Raw genomic sequence first — 16111 nt, 5'->3', positions numbered from 1 at the left:
AAATTCCAAAGAAGTATCAAAGGCCGTAGTGGTCCTGTGAGTTAGATGTTGGGCTGCTAACCACAAGGTCAGCAGTTCAAACCTACCAGCCACTTTCAGGAGGAATGATGAGGTGATCTCCTCTTCTAAAGAGGTATAGTCTCAGAAACTCTATCTACATAGGGTTGATGAGTCCGAATCAACTTGATGGCAGTGGGTTTGGTTTTGGTACGTGTGTCTATGTCTCAGTATACACACAGACTAAAAAAATTCATTATCATTTAATTCCATTTTCCATGAACTTGTTGAAGTCCATGTGCGCACACACTTGTGTATTTGTGTGTGCAAACGTGTGTGTGTACACATACATAACATACACACACTTATATGTGTTAGGCCTTTGGGAATCACTGTGACATTTGATGGAACCCATATTTTAAAAAAAGTAAAACTATAAATGGGAGCCAAGAGGCAATCAGCTTCCAAAATATAAATGATTAGATTTCATTCCTAAATGTAAAGGAAGTGTATGTATTTCCTATATAACGTATCCAAGGTAGGATAAGTCAAACATGGCAACAGTTTTGTAACCAATTATGAATTTACATCGTAGTCTCAGGATCGTTCCACGTCAGCTTGACCTTATGCCCCAGATCATGTAGAAATACCCAAGCGAAGCTGCCTGCCATCGCATGCTAAGCACAATGAGGAATGAGTTCGCGTACTTATTTAAACAATGCGAATAGAGGTTTTCCTCGGACACCACAGGCAGCTCCCGAGTTGTTTCAGGTTTGCATTCTGCAGATGCAGCCTCTCCCCCAGGTTCCTTGTGGAGAGCCGACCTCTGACAAGAGCTGGAGCTAACGAGCCCATCCGACGCTTCAGCTGTTTAGCCTGCCTTCAATCTGACCGCTTGGAGCGCCTTCAAATGAGCCAGATGAGAAACTACTTAATTAGGATTTTAATTATTTTCTTGCATTCTGATGCTATCTGGGAGTCACTTGGAAGCAGCTTGTTTCTGCAGTTTCTCAGCTGCTCACACTGCCCCCCAGGCGGTGTTTGTGGTAAATTCCCAGCTCTGGGGAGCGCCCCAGAAGCCTCCCCGGGCCAGGCGGGAGGTACCATCACCACAGCTGCCTGAACTCCATCGTCTCAGTGGGGACACCACGGGCTCCTTTCAGTAGGATGAAGTTAGTGTATCTTGGCTTCAGAACCATGTTGTACCTTTGAACTTCTGGTGTTCCTGCAGGGCCGGGGCTCTGCGCGGTCAAGTGGGAGTTGGCCATCGATTCTAGCTTTGAAGTGTGAATGGAGTTCACATGCTTAAAAATATGTTCAGCTCAGAAACCAGTTTCAAAAGGGTGAGAGAATTAACTGGATTGCAAAAGGGGTAGGTTTTGACACTATACCTTAGATACGGTGTTACTGAAACTGTTATTGCTAAAAGAAATTCCTGTGCGCATTACTGCAGTTGGCATGACTCGATGGCGGTGAGTTTGCCTTTTGTGTTGGAGTGCATGTATGAAAATCAAATAGGGAATGCCTGCACATGGACCGTGGTTGGAAATTCATCTAGAGCCTCGCTATAACACCCCAAACCCAACTCCACTCACGGCCGCCGAGTGGATTCCATCCCATCCCTTGCCCACTGCCATGAGGTCTGGAACTGACGTGACAGGACAGAGTGGAATTGCTCCTTTGTTTTCCCAGGTTGCATATCTTTCCTGGAGTAGAAAACCTCTTATTTCCTATGCCTGTGGGTTTGAACCACTGACCTTCTAGTTAGCAGTCCAACATGAACCTATCGAACCATTGCCATTGAGTTCATTTGAACTCAGAGTGACCCTGCAGGTCAGCGCAGAACTGTCCCATCATCGTTTCCAGGCTATACTCTTCATGAACGCATTTCCCCATCTTTCTCCCACTCGGCGGCTTAGTGGTTTCCTACCGCAGAGCTTTGGGTGAGCTGCTGGGTCGTAACAATGTGCCGCTGGCCTCTTCACCTATCACACAAAGGTAATCTGAGGCCTCCTTTTTTATTGTTAACAGTTCCCTTGGCATAGCTTACATAGCATACAATTCAATAGTTGTACAACACATCCAGAAGGGTTGTACAGTCATCAACACAGTGTCATAACTTAAAAACAACAACAACAACACTGCCATCAGGTCAGTTCTTACAGCAACCCTATGGGGAGAACTGCCCCTGTGGGGTTCTGAGGCTGTAACTCTTTGCGGGAGTAGAAAGCCCTGTCTTCAAACTCCTAACCTCGCCGTCAGCAGCCCAGCATGTGCCCCACTGCGCCATCGCAGCTCTTGCCATCGCCTAAGAAAAGATCATCCACTTATTGTCTCTGTAGATTTGCCTATCCCAGATTTCTACAAAGAAAAACATCCCCCTGAAATACCCCAACAGCATTAGCAAAATAAAACACAGAAAAACCTCAGTCTAAAGAAATCGGGATCTCCGCCCCATCCAAAAGTGCAATTAAAGAAGGCCAGCCAAGGGAACGGAATCCTTAGCTTGTAAACAAATAAAGCCATTTTATCCCTTGAGTCTATTTTAACAGAATGAAACATGAAAAGTAACCCCCAAACAATAAATAGAAGAAAGAAGAAAATAATAAAAGCTAGAACAAATTTAAAACGGGTCAAAAGGGAGAGCAGATGAGAAGGTGCCACATTGTCACCTCCCTCCATCTGCAGAGTCCACTGTCCCCTGCGCCCGGGCAGGAAGGCTATTCACATCCCTGGCCCATGGTCAGAAGATAGTCACCGGAGGCTTAGTCCACATGGAGACTCTGCAAATGGATATTGGGCTGTCGCTGTCATTCATAGTAAGATCCACTTTTATTGTGGTCCAGTTTGACTAATGAAAGCTCTCAGGGTACACTGTTACAAGACTAGGAGTTCAAGCGTAATCTCTGAGGGCTGTTGTGACAGGCAACATTCTCAAGATGACCCACCAAGATTCCCAGCCCTGGGCTCGGCATTTCACACGAACCCCAATACTGTTGTGAAGGGTTTGCAGATGCAACCTAGGGAAATGATCCAGGCAACCCTGTTCCAATCACACAAATCCTTTCAAAGAGAATGCTTCCTCTAATTGATGACAGAAGGAGACATCTGAGAAACCCCAAGCCTCTGAAGGATTTGATGTGCCACTGCCAGCGTTGCAGATGAAGGAGTCATGTGCGGGGAACAGAGAGGCCTCTCAGAGTTGAGGGCAACCCTTCAGCTGACAGCTAGCATAAAAATGAAGAATGACGTTCTGGAAAGGCCAAGAATTGAATCTACTGAGACCCTGAATAAGATTACAAGCCAATTCTTCCCCAGAGCATCAGAGCTGAGCCCAGCCCAGAAGTCACCTGGGAGGCGAGCAGAGAATCTGCCTGACTCATTTCCGACTTCTAGACTCTGGAACAATTGAGTTTATAAATGGGTGTGTTTTAAATCACTAAATCGATTGTAATTTTTTATGAAGCCACAGAAAACTGACAATCGTGCTTCAGTAAGAAGATTTAAACTGACGAGATTGCACTGTCAATTCAGATTTACTCATTTTTCCCAATTCGCCTTAGCTCAGTGAAGCCATTCATCCTACCTTGCTTGAACCAACCACACCTTTTATTTGGCCTTTGTGTCCCATCAGCAGTCTTGTTCCATCAGCAGACATTGGTTTCCCAAGCTGGAAGCTGTAACTTCTGGTAGCATCTGACATCATTTCACATCATTCCCAGACAGAGTTTTAATGTTGTCTTAACCCTTCTATTCCTTCTGGCTGAAGGGAAACACCTCAGGACTGTGCTTTAACAACTATGTAACACTGAATAAGGAAGACCAAAGAAGAGTCGATGCATCTGAGCTACGGTGCTGGCCAAGAATATGGAAGTAGCCTGGACTGCCAGAAGAACACACAGCTCCATCTTGGAAGAATCACTGCCAGAAAGCTCCTGAGCGGCAAAGACGGTGAGGTTTTGTCTCACCTACTTGGCACATGTTGTCCGAAGAGATGAGACCAGTCCCTGGAGAAGGACATCGTGCTTGGTACAGGAGAGGGTCAGTGACAAAGAGGAAGGCCCTTGGCCAGCCAGATGGATTGATACAGTGGCTGCAGCAATGGGCTCACCTATGAGAACAATTGCGAGGTTCGCGCTGGACCGGGCAGTGTGTCCTTCGTCAGAACGACTTGGTGACATCCAACAACAGTAAACACAACACTGGCAATCAGGGTATGTCAGCGGGCGAGCTCTCCACTCAGTTTCTAGCTAGAGTTTTCTATCATATAGTTTATTGAATTGTTTTCTATTTCTCTTTCTGGAAAGTTAGGTTGACTTTCTAGTTTGATGATAACATAAAGTTTTCTTATGAAGTATTGTGTCTGAGTTATATATTTCCCCCTACATTTTCATCTCTCTAAAATCATATGTCTCACCCTTAACAAAACCGTTGCTGCTTCTGTCTACCCTCATGCCCTGTGAAGCAGAGCCAAACACTTCTAAGATCCCACCCACCATCCCCAGCCCAGTCTACGGGTCTCTGTGTGAGAGACCCCTTCGAATACTCATCGGTGAGAGAAGCAGACCCCAGAGAGTCTCCTCTTTAAGTTGGGTAGCAAATACTCAGGAAACTGGTCGATGACTGAAAGAAGTCTGAGAAGCAATTTCAGTAACTTAAAAATAAAAATGGCAAGAAGGTGTTGGGCCATAATTGAATTGAGACTTTTTCTTTTTTAGTGATACAAAAACAATGGTGTATCTTTCTATTGATGATGCCAGAGATGTGATGACATACAGTAAATATACTTGAGTAAAATTATTAACTATAATAATACCATAATTTTAAACTATGACTGAAGTTGGGAAAACATATGCTTCTGGCATAAGAGCAGGGGGTGATGGGGTGGGGTGCAGTGAAACTCAGGTCAGGTGTTAGAGTAACACAGAATCTCTAGTCTAGAGCTGGGCTCCAGGCATCCCTGAAAGTAAAGAAGCTTCCGGGCCTGGGTCTGGAATTTCTGGGTGCAGTTACAACCCTGGCATATTTTCACAATAGTGATCCCCCAAACTCACCGCCATCAAGTCGATGCGGACGCATAGTGACCCTACAGGACAGGCTAGAACTACCCCTGTGATTTCCAAGACTAACTCTTTTGGAGGGAGGGGGGGAGCACAGAGAGCAAGTTGATCTGGTGATGGCTGCTGGCAAGCATTATCCGAGAAAGACAAGATGGGAGAGGTGCTGTGAGAGTGACCACATACAGTCAGTCACACTCGGGAAAAGGCACAGGGCTCTGGCTCCTTGGGAAGGGCTGCCCTCAGCCACTCTGACCATCTGGAAGAGCTCTTCCTAGCTGATACACCCAGGGCTGTCCCCGGGCCCTGCCATCAGCCTCTCTACTTCTTCCTCTGTCATCTTCTCCCCAAGGTGACAAGGACATACTGGATTTTAGTCCTCACGACGGAGCCGTTCCCTTCCTTGTCAGACACCCGACGGCCTTCACTTCAATTTAGTCCTCCCAGGTGCTTGTCCTTGTGCTTGTCCATGGTCTGCAGCATGGGCAGGAAGGGCTCAAATACCAGCACCTCACATTTACTCTTGGGTTCCCCAGGACCTTGAGCACCTCAGTGGGATTCAGGCCCAGGGCCCTCATCCCGTCCCCACACTGGCTAGACAACATCTTGCCATCACCTGCTCGGTCAAACAGCAGGAAGGCCTCCTTACACTCTGTAGTCTGCTCCATGGTGAAGTCAAACACCTTGACTGCTCAGGCTCCAGGAACTTTTCCTGCAGTAATGGCCAAGACGGACTCTTGATGAGTAGAAAGCCCCGTCTTTTTCCTCTCGGTGCACCTGGTAAAACAAAGAGGAATTGGCAAAGCAAGTGGGTTTATTAGTGTTCCAGCAGGGAAGCAGGACCACTCTGAGTGCGATGGAACTGAGGATGAGAACCCAATGCCACTGAATCAGTTCTGACTCAGAGGAACCCTGTCGGACAGAGTAGAACTGCTCCTTAGGGCTTTGGAACCCTACACCTTCACACCCGCAGAGGACCCCAGCTTTCTTCCCGGGAGATGCTGGTGGCTTTGAATTGCCAAATGTCTCGTTAGGAGCCCACTGGAGCCACCAGAGCTCCTTATGTCAGGGTTAGAATTGACAAATCTATGAAAGATCCCACCCCTGTGTCTGTCTGGATTGAATAGAGCCAGCAGTCAGGAAGGGGCCCTGGATGGGCTCTAGGGGAGAGAGTTCAAACTGAGACCTAAGAGGCCAAAGCAGGCAAGCTGGCCAGCAGCAATGTGCATGAGCAGGTGCATCTCCAGCTGCCTTGCAGTAACCTTCCAAGCCTCATAGCCTGGTCTCACTTCCGCCTTAAGATTAGCCACATTTCTCATTGCCCACTCTAACCCAGCACCACACCAGCAAGGAGACGCTGAGAAATACTGTTCTAACTTCTGATAAGGTACAAAACCAGCACTTCAAAGTAGCATTGAGGCCCTGTCAAAGTTGATATGGTGAAGGTAAGCCTAGAAGGGGGCTCAAGGACACATGATCACCTTCGCTGCTATGGTCTACTACTCCATTTAGTTCATAAGAGAACAAATCCTACGGCAGTTTAAAACTTCCAACATTTGTGCCTATCTGCTAGCCAGACACATGGTTGGCATTTTCAACCAAACAGCCAGGCCGAACTCCCAGACTGTATGCAGAGGGTCTGAGCTGCCCTGAGGCTCTGGCACTGAGCAGTCCCTCCCCGCGCCTGGGCTCCCCATGCCCATGGCAAAACAGTGTCCTGTCTGAGGCATGCAGAGAAGAGACCATGATAGCAGTGACCGAACTGAGATTTGGTTTAAACACAAGGTCTAGGAGGATGAACAGAAGAGACCGCTTCTGAAGAATGTCAGAAAGGGTGATTTCAAAAACGACTGGGAGAAACATTCAAAACATCCCATCCTCCTTCAACTGGTTCAGATGGCAAGCACCTGGAATCCAGGGTGTTCTTTGCAACATAGCATGAGATGCTGATATCTTTAATTTCATACCAATTGAGAAGAATTTTTCTGGAAGGAAATATGTATAGCTGTTTTCTATGTGTGCCATATGAAGTCCAACTACAAGCACACATGTCCACTGGTTCTCAAATCTGTTCAGATAGGAAGCACCTGAAGTCATGGTATTATTTTCAAACACCATAAAATATTGATATATTTTTAATAACATGTGAAATGAGAATAGTTTGGCTTCCACACGTGTAAGACTACACACGTACCAACTAAAATCTGAATCATGGAGAGCACACATATTCTCAAACATTAAACAGCCAGTTGTTGCCAAATAATCCAAGGGAGGATCCCTTATTATGACTTTATTTTTTTCATCTGCTAAGCGAACTAGTTACAAAATGCAAAATAAATAAATAAAATGTATGGATAAATAGATTTGAGGGGAAAAGTCTATTCAGTGTATTATGATTCTTGAGAACTGGGAAAATCAAGTCATGAGCCCCGTTCACTGTCTATCAACCCGAGAGTCACATAGTCCAGCGGGGCCAGAGCCCATGCTCCTGGGGCTGCATCCTAACCCAGCCCCGACACAGACAGATAATAGACACACACATGAGGAACCTCACCTAGCTTCTGACTTGCCTGATGAGCATAGAATTCATTGACAAGTAACCAGGAGCTAGAAATTCTACCTCAATGTCCAGTTCTATGATTGCATACAGTTAGCCTGGATCTCATTCAACCCCCCACCAGCAATCAGGTGGCTTCTTTCACACAGGGGCTGGAGGAAAGCTAAGAATAAAAGATCTGTGGCAGACCTGGACAGATATGCTAGTAGCATCCCCAGTCTTAAACTCTGAGAACGTTTCAGATGCTAGATTTAACATGGGGGTTCAATTGCACTCCACTCTACGTGCCCTCAAATCACATAGATGTCATTGAAGCTATCTGAGCATAGGAAAGCGTCTCTGATATAGTCTGTTGTAGAATGCAGGGACTGGTACCATCTACATGACTGAACACATAGGACACTATCCACGAGAAACACGGGAAGAAAGATCGGCTTTTACAAAGAGTTGATTCCGAACAGGTGACAGAACAGTTTCCCTGGAAGAACAGGAGGCCGGAGTAAAATTCTATTCACACCTGTTATCTTGGGCCTCTCGAAGGCCCTGCTAGCACAGGGGTGAAAGCAAACCAGTTATCAGCAGAACGTCAGTGGTTTGAAGGCATCAGGAACCCCTCTCAGGGAGGAAGATGGGGCAGAGTCTGCGTCCATAAGGAGGCCCAGCCAGCGAAACCCCATTCCACAGGCTTGCTAGGAGTTGGAATTCGCCTGCTAGGGATGTTTTCTTTTGTCCTGAGCATGCCCCTGTACAGAAAAAAGTTTGCCAGCCCTGCTCTAATCACCTAAAATGTTATAATGTCATCAGAAAGAGCAACAACTATCATCTCATGCTCCATTTCTGATCCTTTGAGAATGGCTCCCAAACTATGTGGAGGAGTCTGGAACGGCTCAGACCTGGAAACTATGCTTTTCGACTAGATAGCTTTACTGTGGGTCTAGGAAGGGTATTCTCTGACACATACAATGTGTTTGCAACCACGCTTTGCAGCATCAGGAAAGACGGGCATTTACAGCTAACATTTCCTTAATTCTCCACCCTGCACACTTCCCCCAAATGCTTCTTAACCACAGACACCGAAGGGTCATCACATATTTCCATGAAGTGCCCTTTCCATGTGTCTCAGTTGTCAATAATTATCACTGGCAAATAATCGATCACACTTCTACTTTATTTACCACCCATCCTAATAGTTGTATAACTTTGGGTAAGTCACCTGGCCTTGCTAAGCCTTCTCATAGGTAAAATGTGCTTCTTCCTAGAGAAAATGTCCTAGAATGATCTAAGTATTAAATGAGCTAAAGTGCTGCTTATAGAAGTGGCTATGGAAAGCATGCAGTAAATGTTTGCCCTTACTTTATTACTATTATTCTTTTCCTCATATGGATGAGGAACAGGAGAGGACCTCATTTACCCAAGGTCGCAATGATTGTAAATGACAGGATTGGCCTCTGGGCCCCACATGGAACCCTGTGGATACTGGGTGGTGAAAATGAAGGTGGTTTTATTTCTTTGTGCTATTTATGAAGTAGACTTGTAGTCCTCCTGGACTAGGTATTTTATAAATGGTATTTTAAAAAGGAAAACATAGAAAGTCATGTAAGGACTCCTTAGTTTTCTGAAGCATTTATTATCCTGTCTCTCTCCTGATGTCTCTCTTACATCCCAGATTTTTAACGATTCATCACCTCACAGTACTTCCCTTCAATTATGTAGTAGTAACCTTCATTGGTGATTGATAATTTGGAAGTACCGTCAAAAGCATTTTCTCATTTAATCCTCATAGCAATATGATGGAGCTGCTGAATGTTCAAAGAAAATGGAATGAAAAGATCATGGAATTTTCCACGAACTTTGTAAAGCCACAAGTACTTGGGGCTTTTATGATGGTCATGGCGATGATGCCCATTTTATACATTGGAAAGGTTAGGCTTACAGAAGTCTTTGGTCACTAAACAAGTTAAAGAGTTAAATAAGGACCCAAGTCTGCATGTTCCAACTCCAGGATTCTAGGATCTGGTTCAGAAAGAGCCAGTTGTTGACCACCATCTGCTTTTTGCTTTCTGTACCCCCAACTCCTGTTGATTCTGATTTCTGCTGAACTGCCTGGCTTATGTATCTCTGCATCCCTCGATCTTTTGCCTGGTGTGTGCTCCTGGTTGGAGTGGTCGATCTGCTTTGTAAACCAGACCTTTGATTTCTCTGCTGTGGCTTGCTATTCCTGGGCCTTGCTCTTAATTCATATTTGCAACTCTTTCACTGCACAGTTCTGGCTCAGATGCATAGACTGTTTTTGAGCTGTTGAGGAGAGACATTTCCTTTATTTAAATATTGTTCTTTCATGTATAAACACTAACTAGCCTGAGGTGATTAGCTATGATAGATGATATACTTAGCCTAGACGCTTATAAGGAGAACATTTAAAAATATTTTGAAAAAGGTGAATACTAAGCAAACATAAAACATTGTCATTAAGGTATTTGTGTATAAAGATATCCTCACTTTGAAGTCATCCAGGCAACGGTGGAAGCAAATAGGCATTTTATGCATTGGTACAATTTTTATGGAAGGGATATTGGGAATGCATATTAAATGCTATAAAAAGCATTAATACTCTTTGATACAGCAGTTCAGCTCCCAGGAATTATATGATACCCTTTAGATTGTAATAAATTAGGTGAATAAACATTTATGTGCAAGCATGTTTGTCACTGTGACTTATAACAGCTAAACATTATAAGCAACTCATAATCAAAGCAAATGCGATTAAATAAAATATGGCACAAGCATGTGATGGAACACAATGTAGCCATTACAATCATGCAACCAGAAGCATTTGAAGCATGAGAATTTTTCATCATTTATTATGAAAAGAAAAAAAAGCCTACAGGCAATATTTGAAATGGCGTTCCCAATTTAATTTTGTTTTTGTGGACATAGAAAATACATCAATTGGGAGAAAAAACTTTAGAAGGCTCACTCTGGGTGGTCCTAAATGACATGATGAGTAATTTAAATAACTTTATTTTTGCTTTTGTTTATTCTATCATTTTTATAACAAATATTACTTTGTAATCAGAAAAAAAGATAAGCATAAAAAGAAAGATGGAGCAAAGATGAGGAAAGGCTGTCTTTTTAGCTTATACTCCAAGACTCATATTAAATGAAACAGATTTCTTTAAAGTACTTGTAGGAATAATTCCCCATGTACATATTTATGCATAGTTAGTAGCCCACTGTTTTGACCATCTTCCAGTGAATGCACACAGCTGCCTAAAACACTAGACGAGGAGGAAAGCTGTAGTTCCTAATATTCAGTCAATTGTACTTATTTTCCTTTCAGAGTAGCACAGTGGTGATATACACTGACAGCTTTTGTGCAAGTTTTCAATGACATGGAAACCACTAGTCAGTCTAGCTTCTGTGGTGTGATCGGGCGTTGCTTATCATCAACATGCTGCATCACCCTGTCATGCTCCCAAGGACCCCGAGGCAGAAAGACATATTACTGTTTTAGAAAACTTTAGGGTTGTTAGGTGCCCTCAAGCAGGTTCCAACTCCTCACAACTCCAAGGGCAACAATAAGCCCCTGCTCAGCCCGGGTTATGTTTGAACCCAAGGTTGTAGACACGGTGTCAATCCCGTCTCATTGAGGGTCTCGCTCTTTTTCTACTGACCCCCTATAAAGCATGATGTCCTTCTCCAAGTATCAGTCCCTCCTGATCACATATCCCATCTTCACTTCAAAGAATCATTCTGGCTCGCCTTCTTCCAGGATGAATTTGGAAAAACCACTCATTGTAATGTATTCACCTGTTTGGTTATAGCTTGTAATAAGATAACGTTAATGCAATGCCTACAGACACTCCAGAACTCTTTTACCCTTGCAACTTTTCAGCGAGGGTTTTGGTTTTTGGTGGGTTGGTTTTTGTTTTTTCTTGTTGTTAACTACTGTCACATTGACCCCTGGCTCAGCCACCCAAGCACAGGGGATCAGACCTTTGTGGTCTATCAGGTTTCCATGGGTAGATTTTTGAAAGCAAATAGCCAGACCTGTTCCCTAGCCATTGGTATTTGTACATGTGCATTTTTAATTTATTATGCATGCATATATTAATCTTCCAAATATAATTCATCCTCATCCATTTGTGTTATTCCTTTAATCTTTCTTATGTATCATCTGCTCAATTATTCTTCTAGATCATTAATAATATTGCTTAAGAAAGGCTCGCCATTCTAACAGTCACACCTTTCAACAGTTCCCTATACCTAATAATTGTCATTTATCATTGCATTCCAGGCGCCAGTCTTTCATACCTGTGATAGTCATCATATTCCAGCCAACCTGAATTAGTTTTATTGTTGGATGTCATTTCATTAGACAGTATCAAAATATAGAAGCACAATTTTTCCCATTACTGAATGTCCAGTGTTCTCCATTTCCCCTTGATTTTCTTTTTCCCTGGCTCTCTCTCTCTCAAAAAAAGGTTTACCTTAAGCGAACACAGACATCCACAAGCCTAAAATCAAATGCATTACCTTCTCCACCCAAATCTTTTAGGCCATCCTCTTTCCAAATTCCCTATGTGGGCATTACCAGCTGCCTAATTGTGTGAGGCCTTATCTTTGATTCTTCTCTTTTTGACGCCCATTCTCCCAGGCAGGAGCTCTGGTGACACAGTTGGTAAACGTTGGACAGTTAACCACAAGGTCGGTGTTTCAAATCTACCAGCAATTCAACAGGAGAGATACGAGGCCGTCTGCGCCAGGACAAACGAAAAGACTTGGGAGCCCAAAGGATCAGTTCTTCTGTCTGGTAGGCTTGCTCGGAGTTGGAATTGACTCGATGGCCGTGTGTTTGGTTGTGTATCGGTCCTATCAGTCACTACATCTTGTCACCACCTTGTAGTATGACTTTGCTAAAGTTGGTCTCTTTAGTAATGAATGCCCTGCTTCCATTCTTTTACCCATCACATCAGACTTATTCCGGAAAGGCCCTTCCTTCCTTGCACAGCCAAGGAAGCCTTCCCAAATCAGCCCCCCAGTCTTATTCCGCTGCCTGCGCCCCAATCTTCATACCCTACACTCATCACTTGCTCTGAGTTTCTCAGCCCCAAATATTGTAAAGTCTCCAAATAAAACGGGGCCAATTTGCAGAATTCGAAATGACAAATGAACTCCAGGTCATCGACATTTGACTTCGTTCTCAATCAAAATACGTCAAGCTCTCGTCCCGAGCCATCCTCACAATTGCTCTTCTGTCTGAGCCCATTGTTGCAGCCACTGTGTCCATCCATCCTGTCAAAGGCCTTCCTCTCTTTTCACTGCCCCTGTACTTGACCAAGCATGTCCTTCTCCAGGGACTGGTTCCGCCTCTGTCCGACATAATCAGACGAAGGCTTGCCATCCTTGCCTCTAATGAGGCTGATGTACTTCCTCAAGACAGGTCTGTTTGTTCTTGTGGTATCCCATGGTACTTTCAAAATTCATTATCAACACAATTCAAATGCATCAATTTTTCATCAGTCTTCCTTATTCAATGTACACTTTCACATGCACATGAGGCAAATGAAAACACCCTGGCTTGGGTCAGGTGCACATCAGTCCTCAAAGAAACATCCGTGTTTTTCAACATGTTAAAAAGGTCTTGTGCAGCAGGTTTACCTAATGCAATGTGTCCTTGGATCTTGACTGCATTGATTGTGGCACCAAATAAGAAGAAATCCTTGCCAATTCCAATCTTTTCTCCATTTATCCTGATATTACCTGCAGGATCAGACAAAAGGAATTTTTTTTTTCTACACCAAGTTGTAATCCATACACAAGGCTGTCATCCTTGATCTTCATCAGCAAGTGCTTCAAATCCTCACTTTCAGCAAGCACATTTGTGTCATTTGCATATCACAGGTTGTTAATAACACTTCCTTCAATCCTGAAGTAACCTTCTTCTTCATATAAGCCAGATTTTCTGGGGATTTGCTCAGCATACAGGCTGAGCAAGTATGGTAGGAGGATATAATCACGATGCACATCTTTCCTGATTTTAAACCATGCAGTATGCCCTTGTTCTAGTCGCACAACCGCCTCTTAACCCATGCACAGGTTCTGCATGAGCAAAATTGTTTTGGAATTCCTATTCTTCTCAAGACTATCCATAACAGTCAAATCCTTTGCACAGCCAATGAGACACGAGTTAACATCTGCCTGGCATGCTCCCTGCTTTCAGCCAGGTCCACTGGAGGCCAGCAGTGCTGTCCCTTGTTCATGTCCTCTTCTGAATCCCACTTGAGCCCTTCAATGGACTGCTGTACCCATTGTTGGATGATCTTCAGCAACATTTTACTTGCATGAGTTATCAATGATATTGTTCTATAATTTGTGCATTATGTCGGGTTACCTGCCTTTGGAATGGGTACGGATCTTTCAGTCAGTTAGCCAAATAGTTGTCTTCTGAATTTCCTGTCATAGACAAGTGAGGGCGTCCAGTGTTTCATCAGCTAGTTGAGACATTTCAATTGGTTTTCCATCAATTTCCTGGAGCCTTGTTTTTGGTTAATGCTTGAACAGGTCCTTGCACATCTGCCACCTCTTGAAAGAGTTGGATGTGCACTAGTTCTTTTTGATACAGTGACTGTGTATTCTTTCCATCTTCTTTGGACGCTTTCTGTATCATTCAATAGTTCGCCCATGGAGTCTTTCAGGATTGTAAGCCGAGGCTTGAATCTTTTTCTTGAGTTCTTTCAGTTGAAAATATGCTGAATTTGTTCTTCCCTTTGGGTTTTCTAACTCTGGATCTTTGTACACTTCAATATAATATTTGTCTTTGTCTTCTTGAACTGCCCTTTGACAATTTCTGCTCAGGTCTTTGATTCTGTTTCTTCCGTGCCCCTTAGCATGATGAAGAGCAAGTTTCAGAGTCTTTGATATCTACTTTGATTTTTCTTGGGCTCTTTGCTTTCTTCACGTATGATGTTCTTGACGTCATCCCACAGCACAGTAGGTCGTCTGTCATTAGTTTTAATGCCTTAAATCTATTCCTGAGATGCTCATGCAATTTTGGTCTTCAAGTATTTTGCACTCGTGGACTTGCTTTCATCTTCTGTAACATCAACTGAAGAGATCATTAATTGCTCCTATGAAAGCTCAGGTTGAAGTCCTATGACTTATATCGTGTACTATAGGAAAACATGAGCCACCGTGCCATCAGTAACTTAGCCAGCTCACACCTGCTCTACATCTCAGCATAAATGTCTCCCCTTACTCAGATGCTCCTCCTGTGAACGCCCCACAGTATTCTTCGGTGTATACTTGATGTATACCAACACGCAGCATTGGTCACTGCTTCTTTGGTGTTCTCATGTCCCTACTGATTGTTATGGAGCTGGGATGGGATAATTGGTGTGTAATCCACAGCTAACCTAACAGTTGGTGGTTCAAACTGGACAGGTGGCTCCGTGGAAGAAAGGCCTGGTGAACCGCTTCCATTAAGATTACAGCCAAGATCACCTTACAGAGCTGCTCTACTGTGTAGTAAATGGAATCATCATGAGTTAGGGTCAATTTCCCACCATCGCCATGATTGTTGCCTCTCGGCAGAGAAAGGGGGAACCCATTCAGTTCACTTCTACCATCTCAGGTTCTAGCTAAGGGTCAGAGAGTCACCACTTCATAAAATATCAGCTGAACAAAGACTATCTAAAATGGCCGCTTTATTTTAGAAAGTTACATGCCGTTTTGCATTTCAAAATCATTTCCCTATCACAAACTGTTTGCACTGTGCTGATACACTAAAGGTTGTGCCCATAGGACAGCACCATGGAAGGAAAGGCATGTCCATGTGCTTTCCTTAAGGTAACAACCAAGAAAACTTGATGGAGCAGCTGCCCCGTGAGACATGAGTTTCCAAGAGTCACAGCTGACTCCCAGCCAGTTACCCACGCCTACCCCCACCCCCACCCCCACCCCTACCCCCACCCACACACCCACACCCACCCTTGGGTCATGAAGGATTTTCATTCTCTGTAAATTTGTATTATCTGAAACTTTTCAACAAAGAGGACATTATCTTATCATTTAAATAATTTGCATCAGAGAGGGTGGAAGAAAGTCTGACAAAAATCCAGTTAACAGGGACATCTTGCCCTTGCTCCCCAGGAAAATCTTTTGGAAAAGGTAGACTCCGCTCTTAGGCACGTCTCCCCTCCTTCTCGTGGAGGCTGTCCAAATGACATTAAATCATTCTTCAATCTGAGAAGCATGATCATCTCCCATCATAACCATTGATTTGTCTCCTCCCTGAGCAAGAGAGGGATGATTGGGATGTAAATTCAAAGACTGATCATTAAAAATCCCCATAAAACTCCAAAATAGCAATACTTGAAAAATAAGTCAAATGAAACAATTTAATAGAGTAATAGTGAAAATAAAACAACATGTATATATTTCACATTTTACACAGGTGACTTTCTTTCAAATCTCTCTCTCTCTCTCTCTCTCTCTCTCT

At 43.8% G+C, this 16111-nt stretch overlaps 1 pseudogene; it reads right to left on the bottom strand.

The window, feature by feature from the left end:
- Nucleotides 1-5328: 5328 nt before the first annotated feature.
- The window catches only part of LOC101648054, an 18114-nt pseudogene continuing 7331 nt past the window's right edge, over nucleotides 5329-16111 (bottom strand).

Source organism: Echinops telfairi, unplaced genomic scaffold (genome assembly GCF_000313985.2).
Source record: "Echinops telfairi isolate 266 unplaced genomic scaffold, ASM31398v2 ScPeMD7_25;HRSCAF=90, whole genome shotgun sequence".
In the NCBI taxonomy this organism is placed as follows: Eukaryota; Metazoa; Chordata; class Mammalia; order Afrosoricida; family Tenrecidae; genus Echinops; species Echinops telfairi.
Note: the sequence above shows the minus strand (reverse complement) of the source record. Positions and strands in the feature narration are given on the sequence as shown.